Source organism: Pseudophryne corroboree, unplaced genomic scaffold (assembly GCF_028390025.1).
Source record: "Pseudophryne corroboree isolate aPseCor3 unplaced genomic scaffold, aPseCor3.hap2 scaffold_729, whole genome shotgun sequence".
Taxonomy (NCBI): Eukaryota; Metazoa; Chordata; class Amphibia; order Anura; family Myobatrachidae; genus Pseudophryne; species Pseudophryne corroboree.
This window is the reverse complement of record NW_026970310.1, coordinates 75,571-101,711: the sequence shown is the minus strand read 5'-3', so window position 1 is coordinate 101,711 and position 26,141 is coordinate 75,571. Positions and strand designations below refer to the sequence as shown.

The 26,141-nt window shown below is 47.2% G+C and overlaps 24 non-coding genes and 2 pseudogenes across 24 annotated transcripts; 24 read left to right on the top strand and 2 right to left on the bottom strand.

Annotated features, from left to right (window-relative positions):
- The first annotated feature begins 3,653 nt into the window (after window positions 1-3,653).
- LOC135040058 (U1 spliceosomal RNA) lies at window positions 3,654-3,817 on the top strand. The gene has a single exon (XR_010234007.1). It is a non-coding gene; the product is annotated as a U1 spliceosomal RNA (small nuclear RNA).
- A 152-nt stretch (window positions 3,818-3,969) lies between these two features.
- Window positions 3,970-4,111, top strand: LOC135040128 (U1 spliceosomal RNA; annotated as a pseudogene).
- A 694-nt stretch (window positions 4,112-4,805) lies between these two features.
- Window positions 4,806-4,969, top strand: LOC135040076 (U1 spliceosomal RNA). The gene has a single exon (XR_010234025.1). It is a non-coding gene; the product is annotated as a U1 spliceosomal RNA (small nuclear RNA).
- A 972-nt stretch (window positions 4,970-5,941) lies between these two features.
- LOC135040130 (U1 spliceosomal RNA) lies at window positions 5,942-6,107 on the top strand. Its single transcript, XR_010234072.1, has one exon. It is a non-coding gene; the product is annotated as a U1 spliceosomal RNA (small nuclear RNA).
- A 152-nt stretch (window positions 6,108-6,259) lies between these two features.
- LOC135040135 (U1 spliceosomal RNA) lies at window positions 6,260-6,422 on the top strand. The gene has a single exon (XR_010234077.1). It is a non-coding gene; the product is annotated as a U1 spliceosomal RNA (small nuclear RNA).
- A 671-nt stretch (window positions 6,423-7,093) lies between these two features.
- On the top strand, window positions 7,094-7,257 carry LOC135040114 (U1 spliceosomal RNA). Its single transcript, XR_010234058.1, has one exon. It is a non-coding gene; the product is annotated as a U1 spliceosomal RNA (small nuclear RNA).
- Window positions 7,258-7,409: 152 nt separating this feature from the next.
- On the top strand, window positions 7,410-7,572 carry LOC135040081 (U1 spliceosomal RNA). Its single transcript, XR_010234030.1, has one exon. It is a non-coding gene; the product is annotated as a U1 spliceosomal RNA (small nuclear RNA).
- Window positions 7,573-8,243: 671 nt separating this feature from the next.
- LOC135040073 (U1 spliceosomal RNA) lies at window positions 8,244-8,408 on the top strand. Its single transcript, XR_010234022.1, has one exon. It is a non-coding gene; the product is annotated as a U1 spliceosomal RNA (small nuclear RNA).
- A 152-nt stretch (window positions 8,409-8,560) lies between these two features.
- On the top strand, window positions 8,561-8,723 carry LOC135040141 (U1 spliceosomal RNA). Its single transcript, XR_010234083.1, has one exon. It is a non-coding gene; the product is annotated as a U1 spliceosomal RNA (small nuclear RNA).
- Window positions 8,724-9,397: 674 nt separating this feature from the next.
- LOC135040097 (U1 spliceosomal RNA) lies at window positions 9,398-9,561 on the top strand. The gene has a single exon (XR_010234042.1). It is a non-coding gene; the product is annotated as a U1 spliceosomal RNA (small nuclear RNA).
- Window positions 9,562-9,713: 152 nt separating this feature from the next.
- Window positions 9,714-9,876, top strand: LOC135040077 (U1 spliceosomal RNA). Its single transcript, XR_010234026.1, has one exon. It is a non-coding gene; the product is annotated as a U1 spliceosomal RNA (small nuclear RNA).
- A 674-nt stretch (window positions 9,877-10,550) lies between these two features.
- On the top strand, window positions 10,551-10,714 carry LOC135040126 (U1 spliceosomal RNA). The gene has a single exon (XR_010234070.1). It is a non-coding gene; the product is annotated as a U1 spliceosomal RNA (small nuclear RNA).
- Window positions 10,715-10,866: 152 nt separating this feature from the next.
- On the top strand, window positions 10,867-11,029 carry LOC135040069 (U1 spliceosomal RNA). Its single transcript, XR_010234019.1, has one exon. It is a non-coding gene; the product is annotated as a U1 spliceosomal RNA (small nuclear RNA).
- Window positions 11,030-11,703: 674 nt separating this feature from the next.
- Window positions 11,704-11,867, top strand: LOC135040116 (U1 spliceosomal RNA). Its single transcript, XR_010234060.1, has one exon. It is a non-coding gene; the product is annotated as a U1 spliceosomal RNA (small nuclear RNA).
- A 152-nt stretch (window positions 11,868-12,019) lies between these two features.
- Window positions 12,020-12,182, top strand: LOC135040068 (U1 spliceosomal RNA). Its single transcript, XR_010234018.1, has one exon. It is a non-coding gene; the product is annotated as a U1 spliceosomal RNA (small nuclear RNA).
- A 674-nt stretch (window positions 12,183-12,856) lies between these two features.
- On the top strand, window positions 12,857-13,020 carry LOC135040123 (U1 spliceosomal RNA). Its single transcript, XR_010234067.1, has one exon. It is a non-coding gene; the product is annotated as a U1 spliceosomal RNA (small nuclear RNA).
- Window positions 13,021-13,172: 152 nt separating this feature from the next.
- Window positions 13,173-13,335, top strand: LOC135040061 (U1 spliceosomal RNA). The gene has a single exon (XR_010234010.1). It is a non-coding gene; the product is annotated as a U1 spliceosomal RNA (small nuclear RNA).
- A 674-nt stretch (window positions 13,336-14,009) lies between these two features.
- LOC135040108 (U1 spliceosomal RNA) lies at window positions 14,010-14,173 on the top strand. Its single transcript, XR_010234053.1, has one exon. It is a non-coding gene; the product is annotated as a U1 spliceosomal RNA (small nuclear RNA).
- Window positions 14,174-14,325: 152 nt separating this feature from the next.
- Window positions 14,326-14,488, top strand: LOC135040065 (U1 spliceosomal RNA). Its single transcript, XR_010234015.1, has one exon. It is a non-coding gene; the product is annotated as a U1 spliceosomal RNA (small nuclear RNA).
- Window positions 14,489-15,162: 674 nt separating this feature from the next.
- Window positions 15,163-15,326, top strand: LOC135040095 (U1 spliceosomal RNA). Its single transcript, XR_010234040.1, has one exon. It is a non-coding gene; the product is annotated as a U1 spliceosomal RNA (small nuclear RNA).
- Window positions 15,327-15,478: 152 nt separating this feature from the next.
- Window positions 15,479-15,639, top strand: LOC135040091 (U1 spliceosomal RNA). Its single transcript, XR_010234037.1, has one exon. It is a non-coding gene; the product is annotated as a U1 spliceosomal RNA (small nuclear RNA).
- Window positions 15,640-16,313: 674 nt separating this feature from the next.
- LOC135040118 (U1 spliceosomal RNA) lies at window positions 16,314-16,477 on the top strand. Its single transcript, XR_010234062.1, has one exon. It is a non-coding gene; the product is annotated as a U1 spliceosomal RNA (small nuclear RNA).
- Window positions 16,478-16,629: 152 nt separating this feature from the next.
- On the top strand, window positions 16,630-16,792 carry LOC135040067 (U1 spliceosomal RNA). Its single transcript, XR_010234017.1, has one exon. It is a non-coding gene; the product is annotated as a U1 spliceosomal RNA (small nuclear RNA).
- Window positions 16,793-17,616: 824 nt separating this feature from the next.
- Window positions 17,617-17,779, bottom strand: LOC135040134 (U1 spliceosomal RNA). Its single transcript, XR_010234076.1, has one exon. It is a non-coding gene; the product is annotated as a U1 spliceosomal RNA (small nuclear RNA).
- A 152-nt stretch (window positions 17,780-17,931) lies between these two features.
- On the bottom strand, window positions 17,932-18,095 carry LOC135040119 (U1 spliceosomal RNA). Its single transcript, XR_010234063.1, has one exon. It is a non-coding gene; the product is annotated as a U1 spliceosomal RNA (small nuclear RNA).
- Window positions 18,096-21,592: 3,497 nt separating this feature from the next.
- On the top strand, window positions 21,593-21,771 carry LOC135040089 (U1 spliceosomal RNA; annotated as a pseudogene).
- The last annotated feature ends 4,370 nt before the right edge of the window (window positions 21,772-26,141 follow it).

Sequence of the window (26,141 nt, the reverse complement as noted above, 5' to 3'; positions counted from 1 at the left end):
CTCCAGGTCCTCCTCAGCCAGGGTATCAAATTTGTAGAATTTAGCAAACATGTTTTCCCCTGACCAAGTAGCTGCTCGGCAAAGTTGTAAAGCCGAGACCCCTCGGGCAGCCGCCCAAGATGAGCCCACTTTCCGTGTGGAATGGGCTTTTACAGATTTTGGCTGTGGCAGGCCTGCCACAGAATGTGCAAGCTGAATTGTACTACAAATCCAACGAGCAATCGTCTGCTTAGAAGCAGGAGCACCCAGCTTGCTGGGTGCATACAGGATAAACAGCGAATCAGATTTTCTGACTCCAGCCGTCCTGGAAACATATATTTTCAGGGCCCTGACTACGTCCAGCAACTTGGAATCCTCCAAGTCCCTAGTAGCCGCAGGCACCACATATGAAAAATTAGGTAAGGGCTTTTATAGGATAAAGCCGCCAATTCTGAGACACGATGTACAGAGAGCCAACGTAAAAAATAACAATGTTTATTAATAAAACATATAAAAAGATTAATTGTCAAATAACCGGTGAAAAATATATATAAATATATATAAGAACATTCTACCTTTGAGAAAGTCACGTGAACGTGACGAAACGCGTCAGGACCCGCCCCTATCCACACTCAGCTCAGGTGAAATCTTCCAGGTGTTCCTTGGTCCCCACTGCACCCTCCTTCTACAGCATCCGACATCAGCGGCTTCAGCGCACACGCCGCCACGACCGGGTTGTGAGAGAGACGGTCCATTCCTTTCCGCTGCACAGCGTATATGGGCATTGCAGGACATTGAAGCCGAGGACGCTCGGCTCTTACCAGCCCATTTTGGAAAGGTATTGAATATCAATTTCAACTGAGGGACTTTTTTATTCATTAGGATCCTACCAACACACCTGGTATTTATCAACTATCTAACAAGTGAATCACTGAACTTTTCACCCCAATAAGCTGAGTCATTACAATATACCACTAGTTCACGTCTAGTGACTGTTCTTATATATATTTGTATATATTTTTCACCGGTTATTTGACAATTAATCTTTTTATATGTTTTATTAATAAACATTGTTATTTTTTACGTTGGCTCTCTGTACATCATGTTTCGTTCCTGATATTCAGCGCAGCCGTTTGTTCTTTTTCTATGCTATCACCACAATACTACACATAGTATTCCGGCAAGCGCAGACTATCAGGAACATAAAATTGTGATTATTTAATTCTATGAAACACGTATTGGTTTTCACTTTTTATTTTGATGATTAGGCGCTCGTTTGTTGCAGTTTTTTGTTTTGGTCAATTCTGAGACACGCCTGGCTGAAGCCAGGGCTAACAGCATTACCACTTTCCATGTGAGATATTTTAAGTCCACAGTGGTGAGTGGTTCAAACCAATGTGATTTTAGGAATCCCAAAACTACATTGAGATCCCAAGGTGCCACTGGAGGCACAAAAGGAGGCTGTATATGCAGTACTACCTTGACAAACGTCTGAACTTCAGGAACAGAAGCCAGTTCTTTTTGGAAGAATATTGACAGGGCCGAAATTTGAACCTTAATGGACCCTAATTTGAGGCCCATAGACAGTCCTGTTTGCAGGAAATGCAGGAAACGACCCAGTTGAAATTCCTCTGTAGGGGCCTTCCTGGCCTCGCACCACGCAACATATTTACGCCAAATACGGTGATAATGTTGTATGGTTACATCCTTCCTGGCTTTGATCAGGGTAGGGATGACTTCATCCGGAATGCCTTTTTCCTTCAGGATCCGGCGTTCAACCGCCATGCCGTCAAACGCAGCCGCGGTAAGTCTTGGAACAGACATGGTCCCTGCTGGAGCAGGTCCTTTCTTAGAGGTAGAGGCCACGGGTCTTCCGTGAGCATCTCTTGAATTTCCGGGTACCAAGTCCTTCTTGGCCAATCCGGAGCCACGAGTATAGTCTTTACTCCTCTCCTTCTTATGATTCTCAGTACTTTTGGTATGAGAGGAAGAGGAGGGAACACATACACTGACTGGTACACCCACGGTGTTACCAGAGAGTCCACAGCTATTGCCTGAGGGTCCCTTGACCTGGCGCAATATCTGTCCAGCTTTTTGTTGAGGCGGGACGCCATCATGTCCACCCTTTGGTTTTTCCCAACGGTTCACAATCATGTGGAAGACTTCTGGGTGAAGTCCCCACTCCCCCGGGTGAAGATCGTGTCTGCTGAGGAAGTCTGCTTCCCAGTTGTCCACTCCCGGAATGAACACTGCTGACAGTGCTATCACATGATTCTCCGCCCAGCGAAGAATCCTTGCCACTTCCATCATTGCCCTCCTGCTTCTTGTGCCGCCCTGTCTGTTTACGTGGGCGACTGCCGTGATGTTGTCCGACTGGATCAACACCGGCTGACCCTGAAGCAGAGGTCTTGCCTGACTTAGGGCATTGTAAATGGCCCTTAGTTCCAGGATATTTATGTGAAGTGACGTTTCCATGCTTGACCACAAGCCCAGGAAATTTCTTCCCTGTGTGACTGCTCCCCAGCCTCTCAGGCTGGCATCCGTGGTCACCAGGACCCAATCCTGAATGCCGAATCTGCGGCCCTCTAGGAGATGAGCACTCTGTAACCACCACAGGAGAGACATCCTTGTCCTTGGAGACAGGGTTATCCGCTGATGCATTTGAAGATGCGATCCGGACCATTTGTCCAGCAGATCCCACTGAAAAGTTCTTGCATGGAATCTGCCGAATGGAATCGCTTCGTAAGAAGCCACCATCTTTCCCAGGACCATTGTGCATTGTACTGACACTTGGCCTGGTCTTAGGAGGTTCCTGACTATGTCGGATAACTCCTTGGCTTTCTCCTCCGGGAGAAACACCTTTTTCTGTACTGTGTCCAGAATCATCCCTAGGAACAGCAGACGTGTCGTCGGAATCAGCTGCGATTTTGGAATATTTAGAATCCATCCGTGCTGTCGTAGTACTACTTGAGATAGTGCTACTCCGACCTCTAACTGTTCTCTGGACCTTGCCTGCTTACTTTGTGCCTTCCAATGCACAATGCAAACTACAGGTAGTGCTGCAGGGCCCACACCCTTTTACTTGCCGTACAGAGCAGCTCTGGAGCTGTTACAGTGCCCAGCTGCTGCAAGAAATCAGCTTGAATGCTTCAGGGGCTGGGGCATAGCCAACATGAGCCCCACACCGAAGGAGGGTGGAGGTGTTTAATGCGAACTAGGGGTCATCCAAGCGCCGCAAAAGGCCGCCATGCCCTGCACGCCCCTTTTCTCTTTTCATATGCAGACGAGGGTTGAAGCCAACTTTGACTCACTGCTTGGATGACATCACCGTATGCAAATCCATCTGCTGCAGGCCTTCCCCCAGGAATGCTTGCACTAGTTGTTGCATTTGGTTTGTTGTTTGACCCACTGCTTGGATGACATCACCGTATGCAAATCCATCTGCTGCAGGCCTTCCCCCAGGAATGCTTGCACTAGTTGTTGCATTTGGTTTGTTGTTTGGGGGTGCTTCATTATTAGGCAGCCTTCTGCCCTCCCATGTTCATCTGAAAATTTGTGTTCTCCCTGCAGTTGTTGTCCCCAGATGAGAGTTCCCTTGTGCTGCCTCAGTTGAATCTCCTTTACTTGACAGAGATGTGCCTGAGCAGCGGCCCTCCCCAGCCCTATCCCAAATCATACTTATTTTGCATAGGAGATACCATGGTCATGAAGATTGTTCTCCCAGGGTGAGGTTCATTCATTGCATTCTGGGTATGCTGACCCCTGTGATTTCCCCAAATGTGGGAAACTCGACTGCATTATTTGTGGTAGTGGGGGACTGTGTTTGTGCTTTCCTCTGGTCAGCTCTGGTAAAAGTCAGATTTATTTGTCTCAGATCTTCCTCTAGCCTTGTTCTTCTTTCGAGAGTTCCCTTGTGCTGCCTCAGTTGGATCTCCTTCACTTGACAGGGGGGTACCCGAGCAGCGACCCTCCCCAGCTCTAGCCCAACTTCTACTTACCTGGCAGGTGAGATACTATGATCATGTAGGTGCTTCTCCCAGGGCAAGGCTCACCCATTGCACTCTGGGTGTGCTGCTCCTGCGATTTCCCCAAATGTGGGAAACTTGACTGCATAATTTGTGTTTCCCCTGGTCGGCTCTCATATAATTCAGATCTCTTTGTCTCAGGTCTCTCTCCAGCCTAGTTTGCTGTCTGTTTCCACTTCTTTTTTCATGAGCCCTCCCTTTTATACCCTTGTGCACTATCCTGACTTCTCCTCCTGTCTGCTTACTTTGTGCCTTCCAATGCACAATGCAAACTACAGGTAGTGCTGCAGGGCCCACACCCTTTTACTTGCCGTACAGAGCAGCTCTGGAGCTGTTACAGTGCCCAGCTGCTGCAAGAAATCAGCTTGAATGCTTCAGGGGCTGGGGCATAGCCAACATGAGCCCCACACCGAAGGAGGGTGGAGGTGTTTAATGTGAACTAGGGGTCATCCAAGCGCCGCAAAAGGCCGCCATGCCCTGCACGCCCCTTTTCTCTTTTCATATGCAGACGAGGGTTGAAGCCAACTTTGACCCACTGCTTGGATGACATCACCGTATGCAAATCCATCTGCTGCAGGCCTTCCCCCAGGAATGCTTGCACTAGTTGTTGCATTTGGTTTGTTGTTTGGGGGTGCTTCAGTATTAAGCAGCCTTCTGCCCTCCCATGTTCATCTGAAAATATGTGTTCTCCCTGCAGTTGTTGTCCCCAGATGAGAGTTCCCTTGTGCTGCCTCAGTTGAATCTCCTTTACTTGACAGAGATGTGCCTGAGCAGCGGCCCTCCCCAGCCCTATCCCAAATCATACTTATTTTGCATAGGAGATACCATGGTCATGAAGATTGTTCTCCCAGGGTGAGGTTCATTCATTGTATTCTGGGTATGCTGACCCCTGTGATTTCCCCAAATGTGGGAAACTCGACTGCATTATTTGTGGTAGTGGGGGACTGTGTTTGTGCTTTCCTCTGGTCAGCTCTGGTAAAAGTCAGATTTATTTTTCTCAGATCTTCCTCTAGCCTTGTTCTTCTTTCGAGCGTTCCCTTGTGCTGCCTCAGTTGGATCTCTTTCACTTGACAGGGGGGTGCCCGAGCAGCGACCCTCCCCAGCTCTAGCCCAACTCCTACTTACCTGCCAGGTGAGATACTATGATCATGAAGGTGCTTCTCCCAGGGCAAGGCTCACCCATTGCACTCTGATTTCCCCAAATGTGGGAAGCTTGACTGCATAATTTGTGTTTCCCCTGGTCGGCTCTCGTATAATTCAGATCTCTTTGTCTCAGGTCTCTCTCCAGCCTAATTTGCTGTCTGTTTCCACTTCTTTTTTCATGAGCCCCTCCCTTTTATACCCTTGTGCACTATCCTGACTTCTCCTCCTGTCTGCTTTCTTTGTGCCTTCCAATGCACAATGCAAACTACAGGTAGTGCTGCAGGGCCCACACCCTTTTACTTGCCGTACAGAGCAGCTCTGGAGCTGTTACAGTGCCCAGCTGCTGCAAGAAATCAGCTTGAATGCTTCAGGGGCTGGGGCATAGCCAACATGAGCCCCACACCGAAGGAGGGTGGAGGTGTTTAATGCGAACTAGGGGTCATCCAAGCGTCGCAAAAGGCCGCCATGCCCTGCACGCCCCTTTTCTCTTTTCATATGCAGACGAGGGTTGAAGCCAACTTTGACCCACTGCTTGGATGACATCACCGTATGCAAATCCATCTGCTGCAGGCCTTCCCCCAGGAATGCTTGCACTAGTTGTTGCATTTGGTTTGTTGTTTGGGGGTGCTTCAGTATTAGGCAGCCTTCTGCCCTCCCATGTTCATCTGAAAATATGTGTTCTCCCTGCAGTTGTTGTCCCCAGATGAGAGTTCCCTTGTGCTGCCTCAGTTGAATCTCCTTTACTTGACAGAGATGTGCATGAGCAGCGGCCCTCCCCAGCCCTATCCCAAATCATACTTATTTTGCATAGGAGATACCATGGTCATGAAGATTACTCTCCCAGGGTGAGGTTCATTCATTGCATTCTGGGTATGCTGACCCCTGTGATTTCCCCAAATGTGGGAAACGCGACTGCTTTATTTGTTGGTAGTGGGGGGACTGTGTTTGTGCTTTCTTCTGGTCAGCTCTGGTAAAAGTCAGATTTCTTTGTCTCAGATCTTCCTCTAGCCTTGTTCTTCTTTCGAGAGTTCCTTTGTGCTGCCTCAGTTGGATCTCCTTCACTTGACAGGGGGGTGCCCGAGCAGCGACCCTCCCCAGCTCTTGCCCAACTCCTACTTACCTGCCAGGTGAGATACTATGATCATGAAGGTGCTTCTCCCAGGGCAAGGCTCACCCATTGCACTCTGGGTGTGCTGCCCCTGCGATTTCCCCAAATGTGGGAAACTTGACTGCATAATTTGTGTTTCCCCTGGTCGGCTCTCGTATAATTCAGATCTCTTTGTCTCAGGTCTCTCTCCAGCCTAGTTTGCTGTCTGTTTCCACTTCTCTTTTCTTGAGCCGCTCCCTTCTATGCCCTTGCGCACTATCCTGACTTCTCCCGTCTGCTTACTTTGTGCCTTCCTACGCACAATGCGAACTACAGGTAGTGCTGCAGGGCCCACACCCTTTTAGTTGCCTTACAGAGCAGCTCTGGAGCTGTTACAGTGCCCAGCTGCTGCAAGAAATCAGCTTGAATGCTTCAGGGGCTGGGGCATAGCCAACATGAGCCCCACACCGAAGGAGGGTGGAGGTGTTTAATGCGAACTAGGGGTCATCCAAGCGCCGCAAAAGGCCGCCATGCCCTGCATAACCCTTTTCTCTTTTCATATGCAGATGAGGGTTCCAGCCAACTTTGGCCCACTGCTTGGATGACATCACCGTATGCAAATCCGTCTTCTGCAGACCTTCACCCAGGAATGCTTTTACTAGTTGTTGCATTTGGTTTGTTGTTTGGGGGTGCTTCAGTATTAGGCAGCCTTCTGTCCTCCCATGTTCATCTGAAAATATGTGTTCTCCCTGCAGTTGTTGTCCCCAGATGAGAGTTCCCTTGTGCTGCCTCAGTTGAATCTCCTTTACTTGACAGAGATGTGCCTGAGCAGCGGCCCTCCCCAGCCCTATCCCAAATCATACTTATTTTGCATAGGAGATACCATGGTCATGAAGATTGTTCTCCCAGGGTGAGGTTCATTCATTGCATTTTGGGTATGCTGACCCCTGTGATTTCCCCAAATTTGGGAAACTCGACTGCATTATTTGTGGTAGTGGGGGACTGTGTTTGTGCTTTCCTCTGGTCAGCTCTGGTAAAAGTCAGATTTCTTTGTCTCAGATCTTCCTCTAGCCTTGTTCTTCTTTCGAGAGTTTCCTTGTGCTGCCTCAGTTGGATCTCCTTCACTTGACAGGGGGGTGCCCGAGCAGCGACCCTCCCAAGCTCTAGCCCAACTCCTACTTACCTGCCAGGTGAGATACTATAATCAGGAAGGTGCTTCTCCCAGGGCAAGGCTCACCCATTGCACTCTGGGTGTGCTGCTCCTGCGATTTCCCCAAATGTGGGAAACTTGACTGCATAATTTGTGTTTCCCCTGGTCGGCTCTCGTATAATTCAGATCTCTTTGTCTCAGGTCTCTCTCCAGCCTAGTTTGCTGTCTGTTTCAACTTCTCTTTTCTTGAGCCGCTCCCTTCTATGCCCTTGCGCACTATCCTGACTTCTCCCGTCTGCTTACTTTGTGCCTTCCAATGCACAATGCATACTACAGGTAGTGCTGCAGGGCCCACACCCTTTTACTTGCCGTTCAGAGCAGCTCTGGAGCTGTTACAGTGCCCTGCTGCTGCAATAAATCAGCTTGAATGCTTCAGGGGATGGGGCATGGCCAACATGAGCCCCACACCAAAGGAGGGTGGGGGTGTTTAATGCGAACTAGGGGTCATCCAAGCACCGCAAAAGGCCGCCATGCCCTGCACGCCCCTTTTCTCTTTTCATATGCAGATGAGGGTTGAAGCCAACTTTGACCCACTGCTTGGATGACATCACCGTATGCAAATCCGTCTTCTGCAGAACTTACCCCAGGAATGCTTGCACTAGTTGTTGCATTTGGTTTGTTGTTTGGGGGTGCTTCAGTATTAGGCAGCCTTCTGCCCTCCCATGTTCATCTGAAAATATGTGTTCTCCCTGCAGTTGTTGTCCCCAGATGAGAGTTCCCTTGTGCTGCCTCAGTTGAATCTCCTTTACTTGACAGAGATGTGCATGAGCAGCGGCCCTCCCCAGCCCTATCCCAAATCATACTTATTTTGCATAGGAGATACCATGGTCATGAAGATTACTCTCCCAGGGTGAGGTTCATTCATTGCATTCTGGGTATGCTGACCCCTGTGATTTCCCCAAATGTGGGAAACGCGACTGCTTTATTTGTTGGTAGTGGGGTACTGTGTTTGTGTTTTCCTCTGGTCAGCTCTGGTAAAAGTCAAATTTCTTTGTCTCAGATCTTCCTCTAGCCTTGTTCTTCTTTCGAGAGTTTCCTTGTGCTGCCTCAGTTGGATCTCCTTCACTTGACAGGGGGGTGCCCGAGCAGCGACCCTCCCCAGCTCTAGCCCAACTCCTACTTACCTGCCAGGTGAGATACTATGATCATGAAGGTGCTTCTCCCAGGGCAAGGCTCACCCATTGCACTCTGGGTGTGCTGCCCCTGCGATTTCCCCAAATGTGGGAAACTTGACTGCATAATTTGTGTTTCCCCTGGTCAGGTCTCGTATAATTCAGATCTCTTTGTCTCAGGTCTCTCTCCAGCCTAGTTTGCTGTCTGTTTCAACTTCTCTTTTCTTGAGCCGCTCCCTTTTATACCCTTGTGCACTATCCTGACTTCTCCTCCTGTCTGCTTACTTTGTGCCTTCCAATGCGCAATGCAAACTACAGGTAGTGCTGCAGGGCCCACACCCTTTTACTTGCCTAACAGAACAGCTCTGGAGCTGTTACAGTGCCAAGCTGCTGCAAGAAATCAGCTTGAATGCTTCAGGGGATGGGGCATGGCCAACATGAGCCCCACACCGAAGGAGGGTGGGGGTGTTTAATGCGAACTAAGGGTCATCCAAGCGCCGCAAAAGGCCGCCATGCCCTGCATACCCCTTTTCTCTTTTCATATGCAGATGAGGGTTCCAGCCAACTTTGGCCCACTGCTTGGATGACATCACCGTATGCAATTCCGTCTTCTGCAGAACTTCCCCCAGGAATGCTTGTACTAGTTGTTGCATTTGGTTTGTTGTTTGGGGGTGCTTCAGTATTAGGCAGCCTTCTGCCCTCCCATGTTCATCTGAAAATATGTGTTCTCCCTGCAGTTGTTGTCCCCAGATGAGAGTTTCCTTGTGCTGCCTCAGTTGAATCTCCTTTACTTGACAGAGATGTGCATGAGCAGCGGCCCTCCCCAGCCCTATCCCAAATCATACTTTTTTTGCATAGGAGATACCATGGTCATGAAGATTGTTCTCCCAGGGTGAGGTTCATTCATTGCATTTTGGGTATGCTGACCCCTGTGATTTCCCCAAATGTGGGAAACTCGACTGCATTATTTGTGGTAGTGGGGGACTGTGTTTGTGCTTTCCTCTGGTCAGCTCTGGAAAAAGTCAGATTTCTTTGTCTCAGATCTTCCTCTAGCCTTGTTCTTCTTTCGAGAGTTCCCTTGTGCTGCCTCAGTTGGATCTCTTTCACTTGACAGGGGGGTGCCCGAACAGCGACTTTCCCCAGCTCTAGCCCAACTCCTACTTACCTGCCAGGTGAGATACTATGATCATGGAGGTGCTTCTCCCAGGGCAAGGCTCACCCATTGCACTCTGGGTGTGCTGCCCCTGCGATTTCCCCAAATGTGGGAAACTTGACTGCATAATTTGTGTTTCCCCTGGTCGGCTCTCGTATAATTCAGATCTCTTTGTCTCAGGTCTCTCTCCAGCCTAGTTTGCTGTCTGTTTCCACTTCTCTTTTCTTCAGCCGCTCCCTTCTATACCCTTGTGCACTATCCTGACTTCTCCTCCCATCTGCTTACTTTGTGCCTTCCAATGCACAATGCAAACTACAGGTAGTGCTGCAGGGCCCACACCCTTTTACTTGCCTTACAGAGCAGCTCTGGAGCTGTTACAGTGCCCAGCTGCTGCAAGAAATCAGCTTGAATGCTTCAGGGGATGGGGCATGGCCAACATGAGCCCCACACCAAAGGAGGGTGGAGGTGTTTAATGCGAACTAGGGGTCATCCAAGCACCGCAAAAGGCCGCCATGCCCTGCACGCCCCTTTTCTCTTTTCATATGCAGATGAGGGTTGAAGCCAACTTTGACCCACTGCTTGGATGACATCACCATATGCAAATCCGTCTTCTGCAGAACTTCCCCCAGGAATGCTTGGACTAGTTGTTGCATTTGGTTTGTTGTTTGGGGGTGCTTCAGTATTAGGCAGCCTTCTGCCCTCCCATGTTCATCTGAAAATATGTGTTCTCCCTGCAGTTGTTGTCCCCAGATGAAAGTTCCCTTGTGCTGCCTCAGTTGAATCTCCTTTACTTGACAGAGATGTGCATGAGCAGCGGCCCTCCCCAGCCCTATTCCAAATCATACTTTTTTTGCATAGGAGATACCATGGTCATGAAGATTTTTCTCCCAGGGTGAGGTTCATTCATTGCATTTTGGGTATGCTGACCCCTGTGATTTCCCCAAATGTGGGAAACTTGACTGCATTATTTGTGGTAGTGGGAGACTGTGTTTGTGCTTTCCTCTGGTCAGCTCTGGTAAAAGTCAGATTTCTTTGTCTCAGATTTTCCTTTAGCCTTGTTCTTCTTTCGAGAGTTCCCTTGTGCTGCCTCAGTTGGATCTCCTTCACTTTACAGGGGGGTACCCGAGCAGCGACCCTCCCCAGCTCTAGCCCAACTCCTACTTACCTGCCAGGTGAGATACTATGATCATGAAGGTGCTTCTCCCAGGGCAAGGCTCACCCATTGTACTCTGGGTGTGCTGCTCCTGCGATTTCCCCAAATGTGGGAAACTTGACTGCATAATTTGTGTTTCCCCTGGTCGGCTCTCGTATAATTCAGATCTCTTTGTCACAGGTCTCTCTCCAGCCTAGTTTGCTGTCTGTTTCCACTTCTCTTTTCTTCAGCCGCTCCCTTCTATACCCTTGTGCACTATCCTGACTTCTCCTCCCGTCTGCTTACTTTGTGCCTTCCAATGCACAATGCAAACTACAGGTAGTGCTGCAGGGCCCACACCCTTTTACTTGCCTTACAGAGCAGCTCTGGAGCTGTTACAGTGCCCAGCTGCTGCAAGAAATCAGCTTGAATGCTTCAGGGGCTGGGGCATAGCCAACATGAGCCCCACACCGAAGGAGGGTGGAGGTGTTTAATGCAAACTAGGGGTCAGACAAGCGCCGCAAAAGGCCACCATGCCCTGCACGCCCCTTTTCTGTTTTCATATGCAGACGAGGGTTGAAGCCAACTTTGACCCACTGCTTGGATGACATCACCATATGCAAATCCATCTGCGGCAGGCCTTCCCCCAGGAATGCTTGCACTAGTTGTTGCATTTGGTTTGTTGTTTGGGGGTGCTTCAGTATTAGGCAGCCTTCTGCCCTCCCATGTTCATCTGAAAATATGTGTTCTCCCTGCAGTTGTTGTCCCAAGATGAGAGTTCCCTTTTGCTGCCTCAGTTGAATCTCCTTTACTTGACAGAGATGTGCATGAGCAGCGGCCCTCCCCAGCCCTATTCCAAATCATACTTATTTTGCATAGGAGATACCATGGTCATGAAGATTTTTCTCCCAGGGTGAGGTTCATTCATTGCATTTTGGGTATGCTGACCCCTGTGATTTCCCCAAATGTGGGAAACTTGACTGCATTATTTGTGGTAGTGGGAGACTGTGTTTGTGCTTTCCTCTGGTCAGCTCTGGTAAAAGTCAGATTTCTTTGTCTCAGATTTTCCTTTAGCCTTGTTCTTCTTTCGAGAGTTCCCTTGTGCTGCCTCAGTTGGATCTCCTTCACTTTACAGGGGGGTACCCGAGCAGCGACCCTCCCCAGCTCTAGCCCAACTCCTACTTACCTGCCAGGTGAGATACTATGATCATGAAGGTGCTTCTCCCAGGGCAAGGCTCACCCATTGTACTCTGGGTGTGCTGCTCCTGCGATTTCCCCAAATGTGGGAAACTTGACTGCATAATTTGTGTTTCCCCTGGTCGGCTCTCGTATAATTCAGATCTCTTTGTCTCAGGTCTCTCTCCAGCCTAGTTTGCTGTCTGTTTCCACTTCTCTTTTCTTCAGCCGCTCCCTTCTATACCCTTGTGCACTATCCTGACTTCTCCTCCCGTCTGCTTACTTTGTGCCTTCCAATGCACAATGCAAACTACAGGTAGTGCTGCAGGGCCCACACCCTTTTACTTGCCTTACAGAGCAGCTCTGGAGCTGTTACAGTGCCCAGCTGCTGCAAGAAATCAGCTTGAATGCTTCAGGGGATGGGGCATGGCCAACATGAGCCCCACACCAAAGGAGGGTGGAGGTGTTTAATGCGAACTACGGGTCATCCAAGCACCGCAAAAGGCCGCCATGCCCTGCACGCCCCTTTTCTCTTTTCATATGCAGATGAGGGTTGAAGCCAACTTTGACCCACTGCTTGGATGACATCACCGTATGCAAATCCGTCTTCTGCAGAACTTCCCCCAGGAATGCTTGCACTAGTTGTTGCATTTGGTTTGTTGTTTGGGGGTGCTTCAGTATTAGGCAGCCTTCTGCCCTCCCATGTTCATCTGAAAATATGTGTTCTCCCTGCAGTTGTTGACCCAAGATGAGAGTTCCCTTGTGCTGCCTCAGTTGAATCTCCTTTACTTGACAGAGATGTGCATGAGCAGCGGCCCTCCCCAGCCCTATTCCAAATCATGCTTATTTTGCATAGGAGATACCATGGTCATGAAGATTTTTCTCCCAGGGTGAGGTTCATTCATTGCATTTTGGGTATGCTGACCCCTGTGATTTCCCCAAATGTGGGAAACTTGACTGCATTATTTGTGGTAGTGGGAGACTGTGTTTGTGCTTTCCTCTGGTCAGCTCTGGTAAAAGTCAGATTTCTTTGTCTCACATTTTCCTTTAGCCTTGTTCTTCTTTCGAGAGTTCCCTTGTGCTGCCTCAGTTGGATCTCCTTCACTTTACAGGGGGGTACCCGAGCAGCGACCCTCCCCAGCTCTAGCCCAACTCCTACTTACCTGCCAGGTGAGATACTATGATCATGAAGGTGCTTCTCCCTGGGCAAGGCTCACCCATTGTACTCTGGGTGTGCTGCTCCTGCAATTTCCCCAAATGTGGGAAACTTGACTGCATAATTTGTGTTTCCCCTGGTCGGCTCTCGTATAATTCAGATCTCTCTGTCTCAGGTCTCTCTCCAGCCTAGTTTGCTGTCTGTTTCCACTTCTCTTTTCTTCAGCCGCTCCCTTCTATACTCTTGTGCACTATCCTGACTTCTCCTCCCGTCTGCTTACTTTGTGCCTTCCAATGCACAATGCAAACTACAGGTAGTGCTGCAGGGCCCACACCCTTTTACTTGCCTTACAGAGCAGCTCTGGAGCTGTTACAGTGCCCAGCTGCTGCAAGAAATCAGCTTGAATGCTTCAGGGGCTGGGGCATAGCCAACATGAGCCCCACACCGAAGGAGGGTGGAGGTGTTTAATGCAAACTAGGGGTCAGACAAGCGCCGCAAAAGGCCACCATGCCCTGCACGCCCCTTTTCTGTTTTCATATGCAGACGAGGGTTGAAGCCAACTTTGACCCACTGCTTGGATGACATCACCATATGCAAATCCATCTGCGGCAGGCCTTCCCCCAGGAATGCTTGCACTAGTTGTTGCATTTGGTTTGTTGTTTGGGGGTGCTTCAGTATTAGGCAGCCTTCTGCCCTCCCATGTTCATCTGAAAATATGTGTTCTCCCTGCAGTTGTTGTCCCCAGATGAGAGTTCCCTTGTGCTGCCTCAGTTGAATCTCCTTAACTTGACAGAGATGTGCCTGAGCAGCGGCCCACCCCAGCTCTATCCCAAATCATACTTATTTTGCATAGGAGATACCATGGTCATGAAGATTATTCTCCCAGGGTGAGGTTCATTCATTGCATTCTGGGTATGCTGACCCCTGTGATTTCCCCAAATGTGGGAAACTCGACTGCTTTATTTGTGGTAGTGGGGGACTGTGTTTGTGTTTTCCTCTGGTCAGCTCTGGTAAAAGTCAGATTTCTTTGTTTCAGATCTTCCTCTAGCCTTGTTCTTCTTTTGAGAGTTCCCTTGTGCTGCCTCAGTTGGATCTCTTTCACTTGACAGGGGGGTGCCCGAGCAGAGACCCTCCCCAGCTCTAGCCCAACTCCTACTTACCTGCCAGGTGAGATACTATGATCATGATGGTGCTTCTCCCAGGGCAAGGCTCACCCATTGCACTCTGGGTGTGCTGCCCCTGCGATTTCCCCAAATGTGGGAAACTTGACTGCATAATTTGTGTTTCCCCTGGTCGGCTCTCGTATAATTCAGATCTCTTTGTCTCAGGTCTCTCTCCAGCCTAGTTTGCTGTCTGTTTCCACTTCTCTTTTCTTCAGCCGCTCCCTTCTATACCCTTATGCACTATCCTGACTTCTCCTCCCGTCTGCTTACTTTGTGCCTTCCAATGCACAATGCAAACTACAGGTAGTGCTGCAGGGCCCACACCCTTTTAGTTGCCTTACAGAGCAGCTCTGGAGCTGTTACAGTGCCCAGCTGCTGCAAGAAATCTGCTTGAATGCTTCAGGGGATGGGGCATGGCCAACATGAGCCCCACACCAAAGGAGGGTGGAGGTGTTTAATGCGAACTAGGGGTCATCCAAGCACCGCAAAAGGCCGCCATGCCCTGCACGCCCCTTTTCTCTTTTCATATGCAGATGAGGGTTGAAGCCAACTTTGACCCACTGCTTGGATGACATCACCGTATGCAAATCCGTCTTCTGCAGAACTTCCCCCAGGAATGCTTGCACTAGTTGTTGCATTTGGTTTGTTGTTTGGGGGTGCTTCAGTATTAGGCAGCCTTCTGCCCTCCCATGTTCATCTGAAAATATGTGTTCTCCCTGCAGTTGTTGTCCCCAGATGAGAGTTCCCTTGTGCTGCCTCAGTTGAATCTCCTTTACTTGACAGAGATGTGCATGAGCAGCGGCCCTCCCCAGCCCTATTCCAAATCATACTTATTTTGCATAGGAGATACCATGGTCATGAAGATTGTTCTCCCAGGGTGAGGTTCATTCATTGCATTTTGGGTATGCTGACCCCTGTGATTTCCCCAAATGTGGGAAACTTGACTGCATTATTTGTGGTAGTGGGGGACTGTGTTTGTGCTTTCCTCTGGTCAGCTCTGGTAAAAGTCAGATTTCTTTGTCTCAGATTTTCCTCTAGCCTTGTTCTTCTTTCGAGAGTTCCCTTGTGCTGCCTCAGTTGGATCTCCTTCACTTTACAGGGGGGTACCCGAGCAGCGACCCTCCCCAGCTCTAGCCCAACTCCTACTTACCTGCCAGGTGAGATACTATGATCATGAAGGTGCTTCTCCCAGGGCAAGGCTCACCCATTGCTCTGGGTGTGCTGCTCCTGCGATTTCACCAAATGTGGGAAACTTGACTGCATAATTTGTGTTTCCCCTGGTCGGCTCTCGTATAATTCAGATCTCTTTGTCTCAGGTCTCTCTCCAGCCTAGTTTGCTGTCTGTTTCCACTTCTCTTTTCTTGAGCCGCTCCCTTCTATGCCCTTGCGCACTATCCTGACTTCTCCTCCTGTCTGCTTACTTTGTGCCTTCCAACGCACAATGCGAACTACAGGTAGTGCTGCAGGGCCCACACCCTTTTACTTGCCTTACAGAGCAGCTCTGGAGCTGTTACAGTGCCCAGCTGCTGCAAGAAATCAGCTTGAATGCTTCAGGGGCTGGGGCATAGCCAACATGAGCCCCACACCAAAGGAGGGTGGAGGTGTTTAATGCAAACTAGGGGTCAGCCAAGCGCCGCAAAAGGCCACCATGCCCTGCACGCCCCTTTTCTCTTTTCATATGCAGACGAGGGTTGAAGCCAACTTTGACCCACTGCTTGGATGACATCACCATATGCAAATCCATCTGCGGCAGGCCTTCCCCCAGGAATACTTGCACTAGTTGTTGCATTTGGTTTGTTGTTTGGGGGTGCTTCAGTATTAGGCAGCCTTCTGCCCTCCCATGTTCATCTGAAAATATATGTTCTCCCTGCAGTTGTTGTCCCCAGATGAGAGTTCCCTTGTGTTGCCTCAGTTAAATCTCCTTTACTTGACAGAGATGTGCATGAGCAGCGGCCCTCCCCAGCCCTATTCCAAATCATACTTATTTTGCATAGGAGATACCATGGTCATGAAGATTTTTCTCCCAGGGTGAGGTTTATTCATTGCATTTTGGGTATGCTGACCCCTGTGATTTCCCCAAATGTGGGAAACTTGACTGCATTATTTGTGGTAGTGGGAGGCTGTGTTTGTGATTTCTTCTGGTCAGCTCTGGTAAAAGTCAGATTTCTTTGTCTCAGATTTTCCTTTAGCCTTGTTCTTCTTTCGAGAGTTCCCTTGTGCTGCCTCAGTTGGATCTCCTTCACTTTACAGGGGGGTACCCGAGCAGCGACCCTCCCCAGCTCTAGCCCAACTCCTACTTACCTGCCAGGTGAGATACTATGATCATGAAGGTGCTTCTCCCAGGGCAAGGCTCACCCATTGTACTCTGGGTGTGCTGCTCCTGCGATTTCCCCAAATGTGGGAAACTTGACTGCATAATTTGTGTTTCCCCTGGTCGGCTCTCGTATAATTCAGATCTCTTTGTCTCAGGTCTCTCTCCAGCCTAGTTTGCTGTCTGTTTCCACTTCTCTTTTCTTCAGCCGCTCCCTTCTATACCCTTGTGCACTATCCTGACTTCTCCTCCCGTCTGCTTACTTTGTGCCTTCCAATGCACAATGCAAACTACAGGTAGTGCTGCAGGGCCCACACCCTTTTACTTGCCTTACAGAGCAGCTCTGGAGCTGTTACAGTGGCCAGCTGCTGCAAGAAATCAGCTTGAATGCTTCAGGGGCTGGGGCATAGCCAACATGAGCCCCACACCGAAGGAGGGTGGAGGTGTTTAATGCAAACTAGGGGTCAGTCAAGCGCCGCAAAAGGCCACCATGCCCTGCACGCCCCTTTTCTGTTTTCATATGCAGACGAGGGTTGAAGCCACCTTTGACCAACTGCTTGGATGACATCACCACAAATCCATCTGCGGCAGGCCTTCCCCCAGGAATGCTTGCACTAGTTGTTGCATTTGGTTTGTTGTTTGGGGGTGCTTCAGTATTAGGCAGCCTTCTGCTCCACCCTCCTTTGGTGTGGGGCTCATGTTGGCCATGTCCCATCCCCTGAAGCATTCAAGCAGATTTCTTGCAGCAGCTGGGCACTGTAACAGCTCCAGAGACGCTCTGTAAGGCAAGTAAAAGGGTGTGGGCCCTGCAGCACTACCTGTAGTTTGCATTGTGCATTGGAAGGCACAAAGTAAGCAGACGGGAGGAGAAGTCAGGATAGTGCACAAGGGTATAGAAGGGAGCGGCTGAAGAAAAGAGAAGTGGAAACAGACAGCAAACTAGGCTGGAGAGAGATCTGAGACAAAGAGATCTGAATTATACGAGAGCCGACCAGGGGAAACACAAATTATGCAGTCAAGTTTCCCACATTTGGGGAAATCGCAGGGGCAGCACACCCAGAGTGCAATGGGTGAGCCTTGCCCTGGGAGAAGCACCTTCATGATCATAGTATCTCACCTGGCAGGTAAGTAGGAGTTGGGCTAGAGCTGGGGAGGGTCGCTGCTCGGGCACCCCCCTGTTAAGTGAAGGAGATCCAACTGAGGCAGCACAAGGGAACTCTCGAAAGAAGAACAAGGCTAAAGGAAAATCTGAAACAAAGAAATCTGACTTTTACCAGAGCTGACCAGAAGAAATCACAAACACAGCCTCCCACTACCACAAATAATGCAGTCGAGTTTCCCACATTTGGGGAAATCACAGGGGTCAGCATACCCAAAATGCAATGAATGAACCTCACCCTGGGAGAAAAATCTTCATGACCATGGTATCTCCTATGCAAAATAAGTATGATTTGGAATAGGGCTGGGGAGGGCCGCTGCTCATGCACATCTCTGTCAAGTAAAGGAGATTCAACTGAGGCAGCACAAGGGAACTCTCATCTTGGGACAACAACTGCAGGGAGAACATATATTTTCAGATGAACATGGGAGGGCAGAAGGCTGCCTAATACTGAAGCACCCCCAAACAACAAACCAAATGCAACAACTAGTGCAAGCATTCCTGGGGGAAGGCCTGCCGCAGATGGATTTGCATATGGTGATGTCATCCAAGCAGTTGGTCAAAGTTGGCTTCAACCCTCGTCTGCATATGAAAAGAGAAAAGGGGCGTGCAGGGCATGGTGGCCTTTTGCGGCGCTTGGCTGACCCCTAGTTTGCATTAAACACCTCCACCCTCCTTTGGTGTGGGGCTCATGTTGGCTATGCCCCAGCCCCTGAAGCATTCAAGCTGAATTCTTGCAGCAGCTGGGCACTGTAACAGCTCCAGAGCTGCTCTGTAAGGCAAGTAAAAGGGTGTGGGCCCTGCAGCACTACCTGTAGTTCGCAGATGGATTTGCCGCCATAGAATGCGCCTGCTGAATCGTGTTACAGATCCAGAGAGCAATAGTCTGCTTTGAAGCAGGGGTGCCAATCTTGTTGGCTGCATACAGGACAAACAGTGCTTCTGTTTTTCTGACTCTAGCCGTTCTGGCCACGTAAATTTTCAAAGCCCTGACCACATCAAGGGACTCGGAATCCTCCAAGTCACGCGTAGCCACAGGCATCACAATAGGTTGGTTCATATGAAAGGATGATTCCACTTTTAGCAGGAATTGAGGACGGGTCTGCAATTCCGCTGCCACCGCGCTACAACCCCGGCCGACGCAATTGCCGGTCTGAGTAAGGTACCAGAATGTGTGTAAATGGACTTTAGGGTAACCTCCTGCTTGCGGTCAGCAGGGTCCCTGATGGTAGCCGTATCCTGGGATGGCAGCGCTACCTTTTTGGATAAGCGTGTCAATGCTTTATCCACCCTAGGGGAGGATTCCCACCGTATCCTGTCCATTGGCGGGAAAGGATACGCCATAAGAATCCTTTTGGGAATCTGCAGCTTTTTGTCTGGAGATTCCCAAGCTTTTTCACATAATTCGTTCAACTCATGTGAGGGGGGAAAGGTTATCTCAGGTTTCTTTCCCTTATACATGTGTACCCTCGTGTCAGGGACAGGGGACTCTGTGATGTGCAAAACATCTTTTAGTGCAATAATCATATATCGAATACATTTAGCCAATTTTGGCTGTAACTTTGCATCATCGTAGTCGACACTGGAGTCAGAATCCGTGTCGGTATCTGTGTCAACTATTTGGGATAGTGGGCGCTTTTGAGACCCCGAAGGTCCCTGCGACATAGGGACAGGCATGGGTTGACTCCCTGACTGTTCCCTAGCTTCAGCTTTGTCTAATCTCTTGTGTAATAAGTTTACATTAGCACTTAAAACATTCCACATATCCATCCAGTCAGGTGTCGGCGTTGTCGATGGAGACACCACATTAATTTGCTCCTGCTCCTCTCTAGGAGAGCCTTCTACCTCAGACATGTCGACACACGTGTACCGACACACCATACACTCAGGGAATCCTCTTATCTGAGGACAGTTCCCCAACAAGGCCCTTTGGAGAGACAGAGAGAGAGAGTATGCCAGCACACACCCCAGCGCTATATGACCCAGGAAAAAAACACAATAATTTTATGTTTACCCAGTAGCGCTGTATTTCCATATATATATGCGCCTAATTATGTGCCCCCCTCTTCTTTAAGACCCTCTTTCTACCGTGGTATAAGCAGGGGAGAGTCCGTGGAGCTTCCCCTCAGCGGTGCTGTGGAGAAAATGGCGCTGGTGAGTGCTGAGGGAGAAGCCCCACCCCCTCAGCGACGGGCTTCTGTCCCGCTCAAATATAGTAAAAAAAAGGCGGGGGCTCTTATATATATATACAGTGCCTAGCTGCATATATATTTATTTTGCCAAAGAGAGGTCTATATTGCTGCCCAGGGCGTCCCCCCTGCGCCCTTCACCCTTACACTGACTGCCGTGTGAGAGGTGTATGGGAGCAATGGAGCACAGCTTTACTGCTGTGCGTTACCTCAGTGAAGATCATGAAGTCTTCCGCCGCCTCTGAAGTCTTCTTTTCTTCTCATACTCACCCGGCTTCTATCTTCCGGCTCTGCGAGGGGGACGGCGGCGCGGCGCTGGGACGGACGGCGAGGGTGAGACCTGCGTACCGATCCCTCTGGAGCTAATGCTGTACAGTAGCCTAAGAAGCAGAGCCTATCAACTCACAGAAGTAGGTGTGCATCTCTCCCCTCCGCCCCTCGATGCAGGGAGTCTGTTGCCAGCAGGCTCCCTGAAAATAAAAAAATCTAACAAATATACTTTCTGTCAGGAAACTCAGGAGAGCTCCCTGAAAAGCACCCAGTCTCCTCTGGGCACAGTAGTAAACTGAGGTCTGGAGGAGGGGCATAGAGGGAGGAGCCAGTGCACACCCAGATCTAAAGTCTTTCTTAAAGTGCCCATGTCTCCTGCGGAGCCCGTCTATCCCCCATGGTCCTTACGGAGTCCCCAGCATCCTCTAGGACGTAAGAGAAAAATTATGCTGGCAGAAAAATCCAATTGAGTGATTAAACAGCTCCAGAGCTGCTCTGTAAGGCAAGTAAAAGGGTGTGGGCCCTGCAGCACTACCTGTAGTTTGCATTGTGCATTGGAAGCCTAGTTTGCTGTCTGTTTCCACTTCTTTTTTCTTGAGCCCCTCCCGTCTATACCCTTGTGCACTATCCTGACTTCTCTTCCCGTCTGCTTACTTTGTGCCTTCCAAAGCACAATGCAAACTACAGGTAGTGCTGCAGGGCCCACACCCTTTTACTTGCCTTACAGAGCAGCTCTTGAGCTGTTACAGTGCCCAGCTGCTGCAAGAAATCAGCGTGAATGCTTCAGGGGCTGGGGCATGGCCAACATGAGCCCCACACCGAAGGAGGGTGGGGGTGTTTAATGCGAACTAGGGGTCTCGCACAATGCGAACTACAGGTAGTGCTGCAGGGCCCACACCCTTTTACTTGCCTTACAGAGCAGCTCTGGAGCTGTTACAGTGCCCAGCTGCTGCAAGAAATGTGAACTAGGGGTCATCCAAGTGCCGCAAAAGGCCGCCATGCCCTGCACGCCCCTTTTCTCTTTTCATATGCAGACGAGGGTTGAAGCCAACTTTGACCCACTGCTTGGATGACATCGCCATATGCAAATCCATCTGCTGCAGGCCTTCCCCCAGGAATGCTTGCACTAGTTGTTGCATTTGGTTTGTTGTTTGGGGGTGCTTCAGTATTAGGCAGCCTTCTGCCCTCCCATGTTCATCTGAAAATATGTGTTCTCCCTGCAGTTGTTGTCCCCAGATGAGAGTTCCCTTGTGCTGCCTCAGTTGAATCTCCTTTACTTGACAGAGATGTGCCTGAGCAGCGGCCCTCCCCAGCCCTATCCCAAATCATACTTATTTTGCATAGGAGATACCATGGTCATGAAGACTGTTCTCCCAGGGAGCGGTTCATTCATTGCATTCTGGGTATGCTGACCCCTGTGATTTCCCCAAATGTGGGAAACTCGACTGCATTATTTAATGCGAACTAGGGGTCATCCAAGCACCGCAAAAGGCCGCCATGCCCTGCATACCCCTTTTCTCTTTTCATAAGCAGACGAGGTTTGAAGCCAACTTTGACCCACTGCTTGGATGACATCACTTGCTGCCTTTCCAATGAAGCAAGTTTAATTTAATAATAGGTGAAAAACCATCCCTACAAAGGTGTTAATCAGATACTTGGCTTTGTGGACACTTTTCAGAGCACAAATTTGTTAGCATAAAATAAAGCCAGAAAATGAAGAGCTGTTTAATCACTCAATTGGATTTTTCTGCCAGCATATTTCTTTTTCTCTGCAACCCACTGCTAAATTGTGCTTCCTAGCTGTTTTTATAAAATCACTGAATCAAATCTAACTCTGATTACATCAGAGAAGGCCAGGTACCCTACACCATAACAGGGGGTTTGAAATTTTGACTTGTCTACTTAAAGATCACCAAAATCTGATAACAAGGTCAATTAAGTCTCTGGGTGGGATTGAACCACCAACCTTTTGGTTAAAAGCCTTACACACTAACTGATTGCGCCACAGCAACACTTTGCAAAAGTCCATACTGACAAAGGCTAATAAGCATTCATCTAGAACGATTAATAGAAACATTTTAAAAAGTCAATAATGTGGAGAGTTTTTGTAAGATGTTTCTTCCATCAACCAATGAAGAAACACATTGGTACTTTCCCATGATGAGTGAGTGCTTCAGGATCTTTTGCACTTACATGTGCAGCAGAGTACTGTAATGGAAGTGCTGGGTCCATAACCCAGAGGTAGGCAGATTGAAACTATCCTCTGCTATATGCATTTTTTTTTGTTAATTAAAGTAATCCAAAACTGGGATTGATATTTTTGCTCTTTTATTTTTACTTAAAGTACAATAACTTTTACCATTTTAATTTGTTTTAATAGTATATTGACAGTATTGTTTTCTTTCAAAAATCCAATTAATTTTCTTTACCCGATTATTAAAATGGTAATTGACAAAAACAAACTACATTGTCACCAGAAGAGCAATACAAAATGTACAAGTGATATATTAAAATCATCTTTCCAGCTTGAATTTCAATGATGCATTGGGGCAACGATTTTGTGAGAAACATCTTCACCCTTAAATAAAGATTTTCTTAATTCCTTACCTGTGTGCTAATTAGATATCACCTTGTTTTCATATTAAACAGACTTCCACATGAGAAAACAGCAAAGATGCAGTGGCGTTAATGTTTCCTGGTGTCAACCTGTATTATTTCCGTAGATATTGAAATGAGGATGCATCTTGCTGCCTTTCCAATGAAGCAAGTTTAATTTAGTAATAGGTGAAAAACCATCCCTACAAAGATGTTAATCAGATACTTGGCTTTGTGGACACTTTTCTGAGAACAAATTTGTTATCATAAAAATAAAGCCAGAAAATGAAGAGCTGTTTAATCACTCAATTGGATTTTTCTGCCAGCATTTTTCTTTTTCTCTGCAACCCACTGCTAAATTGTGCTTCCTAGCTGTTTTTTTTATAAAATCACTTAATCAAATCTAACTCTGATTACATCAGAGAAGGCCAGGTACCCAACACCATAAGAGGGGGTTTGCAATTTTGACTTGTCTACTTAAATATCACCAAAATCTGATCACAAGGTCAATTACGTCCCTGGGTGGGATTGAACCACCAACTTTTTGATAAATAGCTGAACACACTAACCGATTGCGCCACAGAGACACTTTGCAGAAAATACATACTGACAAAGACTAATAAGCATTCATCTAGAACGTTTCCTAGAAAAACTTTAAAAAGTCAATAATCTGGAGAGTTTTTGTAAGATGTTTCTTCCAGCAACCAATGAAGAAACACATTGGTACTTTCGCATGATGAGTGAGTGCTTCAGGATCTCTTGCACTTACATGTGCAGCAGAGTACTGCAATGGAAGCATGCTGGGCCCATAACCCAGAGGTAGGCAGATTGAAACTATCCTTTGCTATATGCATTATTTTTTTGTACATTAAAGTAATTCATAACTGGGATTGATATTTTAGCTTTTATTTTTACTTAAAGTACAATAACTTTTACCATTTTAATTTGTTTTAATAGTATATTGACAGTATTGTTTTCTTTCAAAAATCCAAGCCACTGCATCTTTGCTGTTTTCTCATATGGAAGTCTGTTTAATGTGAAAACAAGGTGATATCTAATTAGCACACAGGTAAGGAATTAAGAAAATCTTTATTTAAGGGTGAAGATGTTTCTCACAAAATCGTTGCCCCAATGCATCATTGAAATTCAAGCTGGAAAGATGATTTTAATATATCACTTGTACATTTTGTATTGCTCTTCTGGTGACAATGTAGTTTGTTTTTGTCAATTACCATTTTAATAATCGGGTAAAGAAAATTAATTGGATTTTTGAAAGAAAACAATACTGTCAATATACTATTAAAACAAATTAAAATGGTAAAAGTTATTGTACTTTAAGTAAAAATAAAAGCTAAAATATCAATCCCAGTTTTGGATTACTTTAATGAACAAAAAAAATGCATATAGCAAAGGATAGTTTCAATCTGCCTACCTCTGGGTTATGGGCCCAGCATGCTTCCAGTGCAGTACTCTGCTACACATGTAAGTGCAAGAGATCCTGAAGCACTCACTCATCATGCGAAAGTACCAATGTGTTTCTTCATTGGTTGCTGGAAGAAACATCTTACAAAAACTCTCCAGATTATTGACTTTTTAAAGTTTTTCTAGGAAACGTTCTAGATGAATGCTTATTAGTCTTTGTCAGTATGTACTTTTTGCAAAGTGTCTCTGTGGCGCAATCGGTTAGTGTGTTCAGCTATTAATCAAAAGGTTGGTGGTTCAATCCCACCCAGGGACGTAATTGACCTTGTGATCAGATTTTGGTGATATTTAAGTAGACAAGTCAAAATTGCAAACCCCCTCTTATGGTGTAGGGTACCTGGCCTTCTCTGATGTAATCAGAGTTAGATTTGATTAAGTGATTTAAAAAAAAAACAGCTAGGAAGCACAATTTAGCAGTGGGTTGCAGAGAAAAAGAAAAATGCTGGCAGAAAAATCCAATTGAGTGATTAAACAGCTCTTCATTTTCTGGCTTTATTTTTATAACAAATTTGTTCTCTGAAAAGTGTCCACAAAGCCAAGTATCTGATTAACATCTTTGTAGGGATGGTTTTTCACCTATTACTAAATTAAACATGCTTCATTGGAAAGGCAGCAAGATGCATCCTCATTTCAATATCTACGGAAATAATACAGGTTGACACCAGGAAACATTAACGCCACTGCATCTTTGCTGTTTTCTCATGTGGAAGTCTGTTTAATGTGAAAACAAGGTGATATCTAATTAGCACACAGGTAAGGAATTAAGAAAATCTTTATTTAAGGGTGAAGATGTTTCTCACAAAATCGTTGCCCCAATGCATCATTGAAATTCAAGCTGGAAAGATGATTTTAATATATCACTTGTACATTTTGTATTGCTCTTCTGGTGACAATGTAGTTTGTTTTTGTCAATTACCATTTTAATAATCGGGTAAAGAAAATTAATTGGATTTTTGAAAGAAAACAATACTGTCAATATACTATTAAAACAAATTAAAATGGTAAAAGTTATTGTACTTTAAGTAAAAATAAAAGAGCAAAAATGTCAATCCCAGTTTTGGATTACTTTAATTAACAAAAAAAATGCATATAGCAGAGGATAGTTTCAATCTGCCTACCTCTGGGTTATGGACCCAGCATGCTTCCATTACAGTACTCTGCTGCACATGTAAGTGCAAGAGATCCTGAAGCACTCACTCATCATGGGAAAGTACCAATGTGTTTCTTCATTGGTTGATGGAAGAAACATCTTACAAAAACTCTCCAGATTATTGACTATTTAAAGTTTTTATAGGAAACGTTCTAGATAAATGCTTATTAGCCTTTGTCAGTATGTACTTTTGAAAAGTATCGCTGTGGCGCAATCAGTTAGTGTGTACGGCAATTAACCAAAAGGTTGGTGGTTCAATCCCACCCAGGGACGTAATTGACCTTGTTATCAGATTTTGTTGATCTTTAAGTAGACAAGTCAAAATTTCGAATACCCCTGTTATGGTGTAGGGTACCTGGCCTTCTCTGATGGAATCAGAATTAGATTTGATTCAGTGATTTTATAAAAACAGCTAGGAAGCACAATTTAGCAGTGGGTTGCAGAGAAAAAGAAATATGCTGGCAAAAAAATCCAATTGAGTGATTAAACAGCTCCTCATTTTCTGGCTTTATTTTTATGCTAACAAATTTGTTCTCTGAAAAGTGTCCACAAAGCCAAGTATCTGATTAACATCTTTGTAGGGATGGTTTTTCACCTATTACTAAATTAAACTTGCTTCATTGGAAAGGCAGCAAGATGCATCCTCATT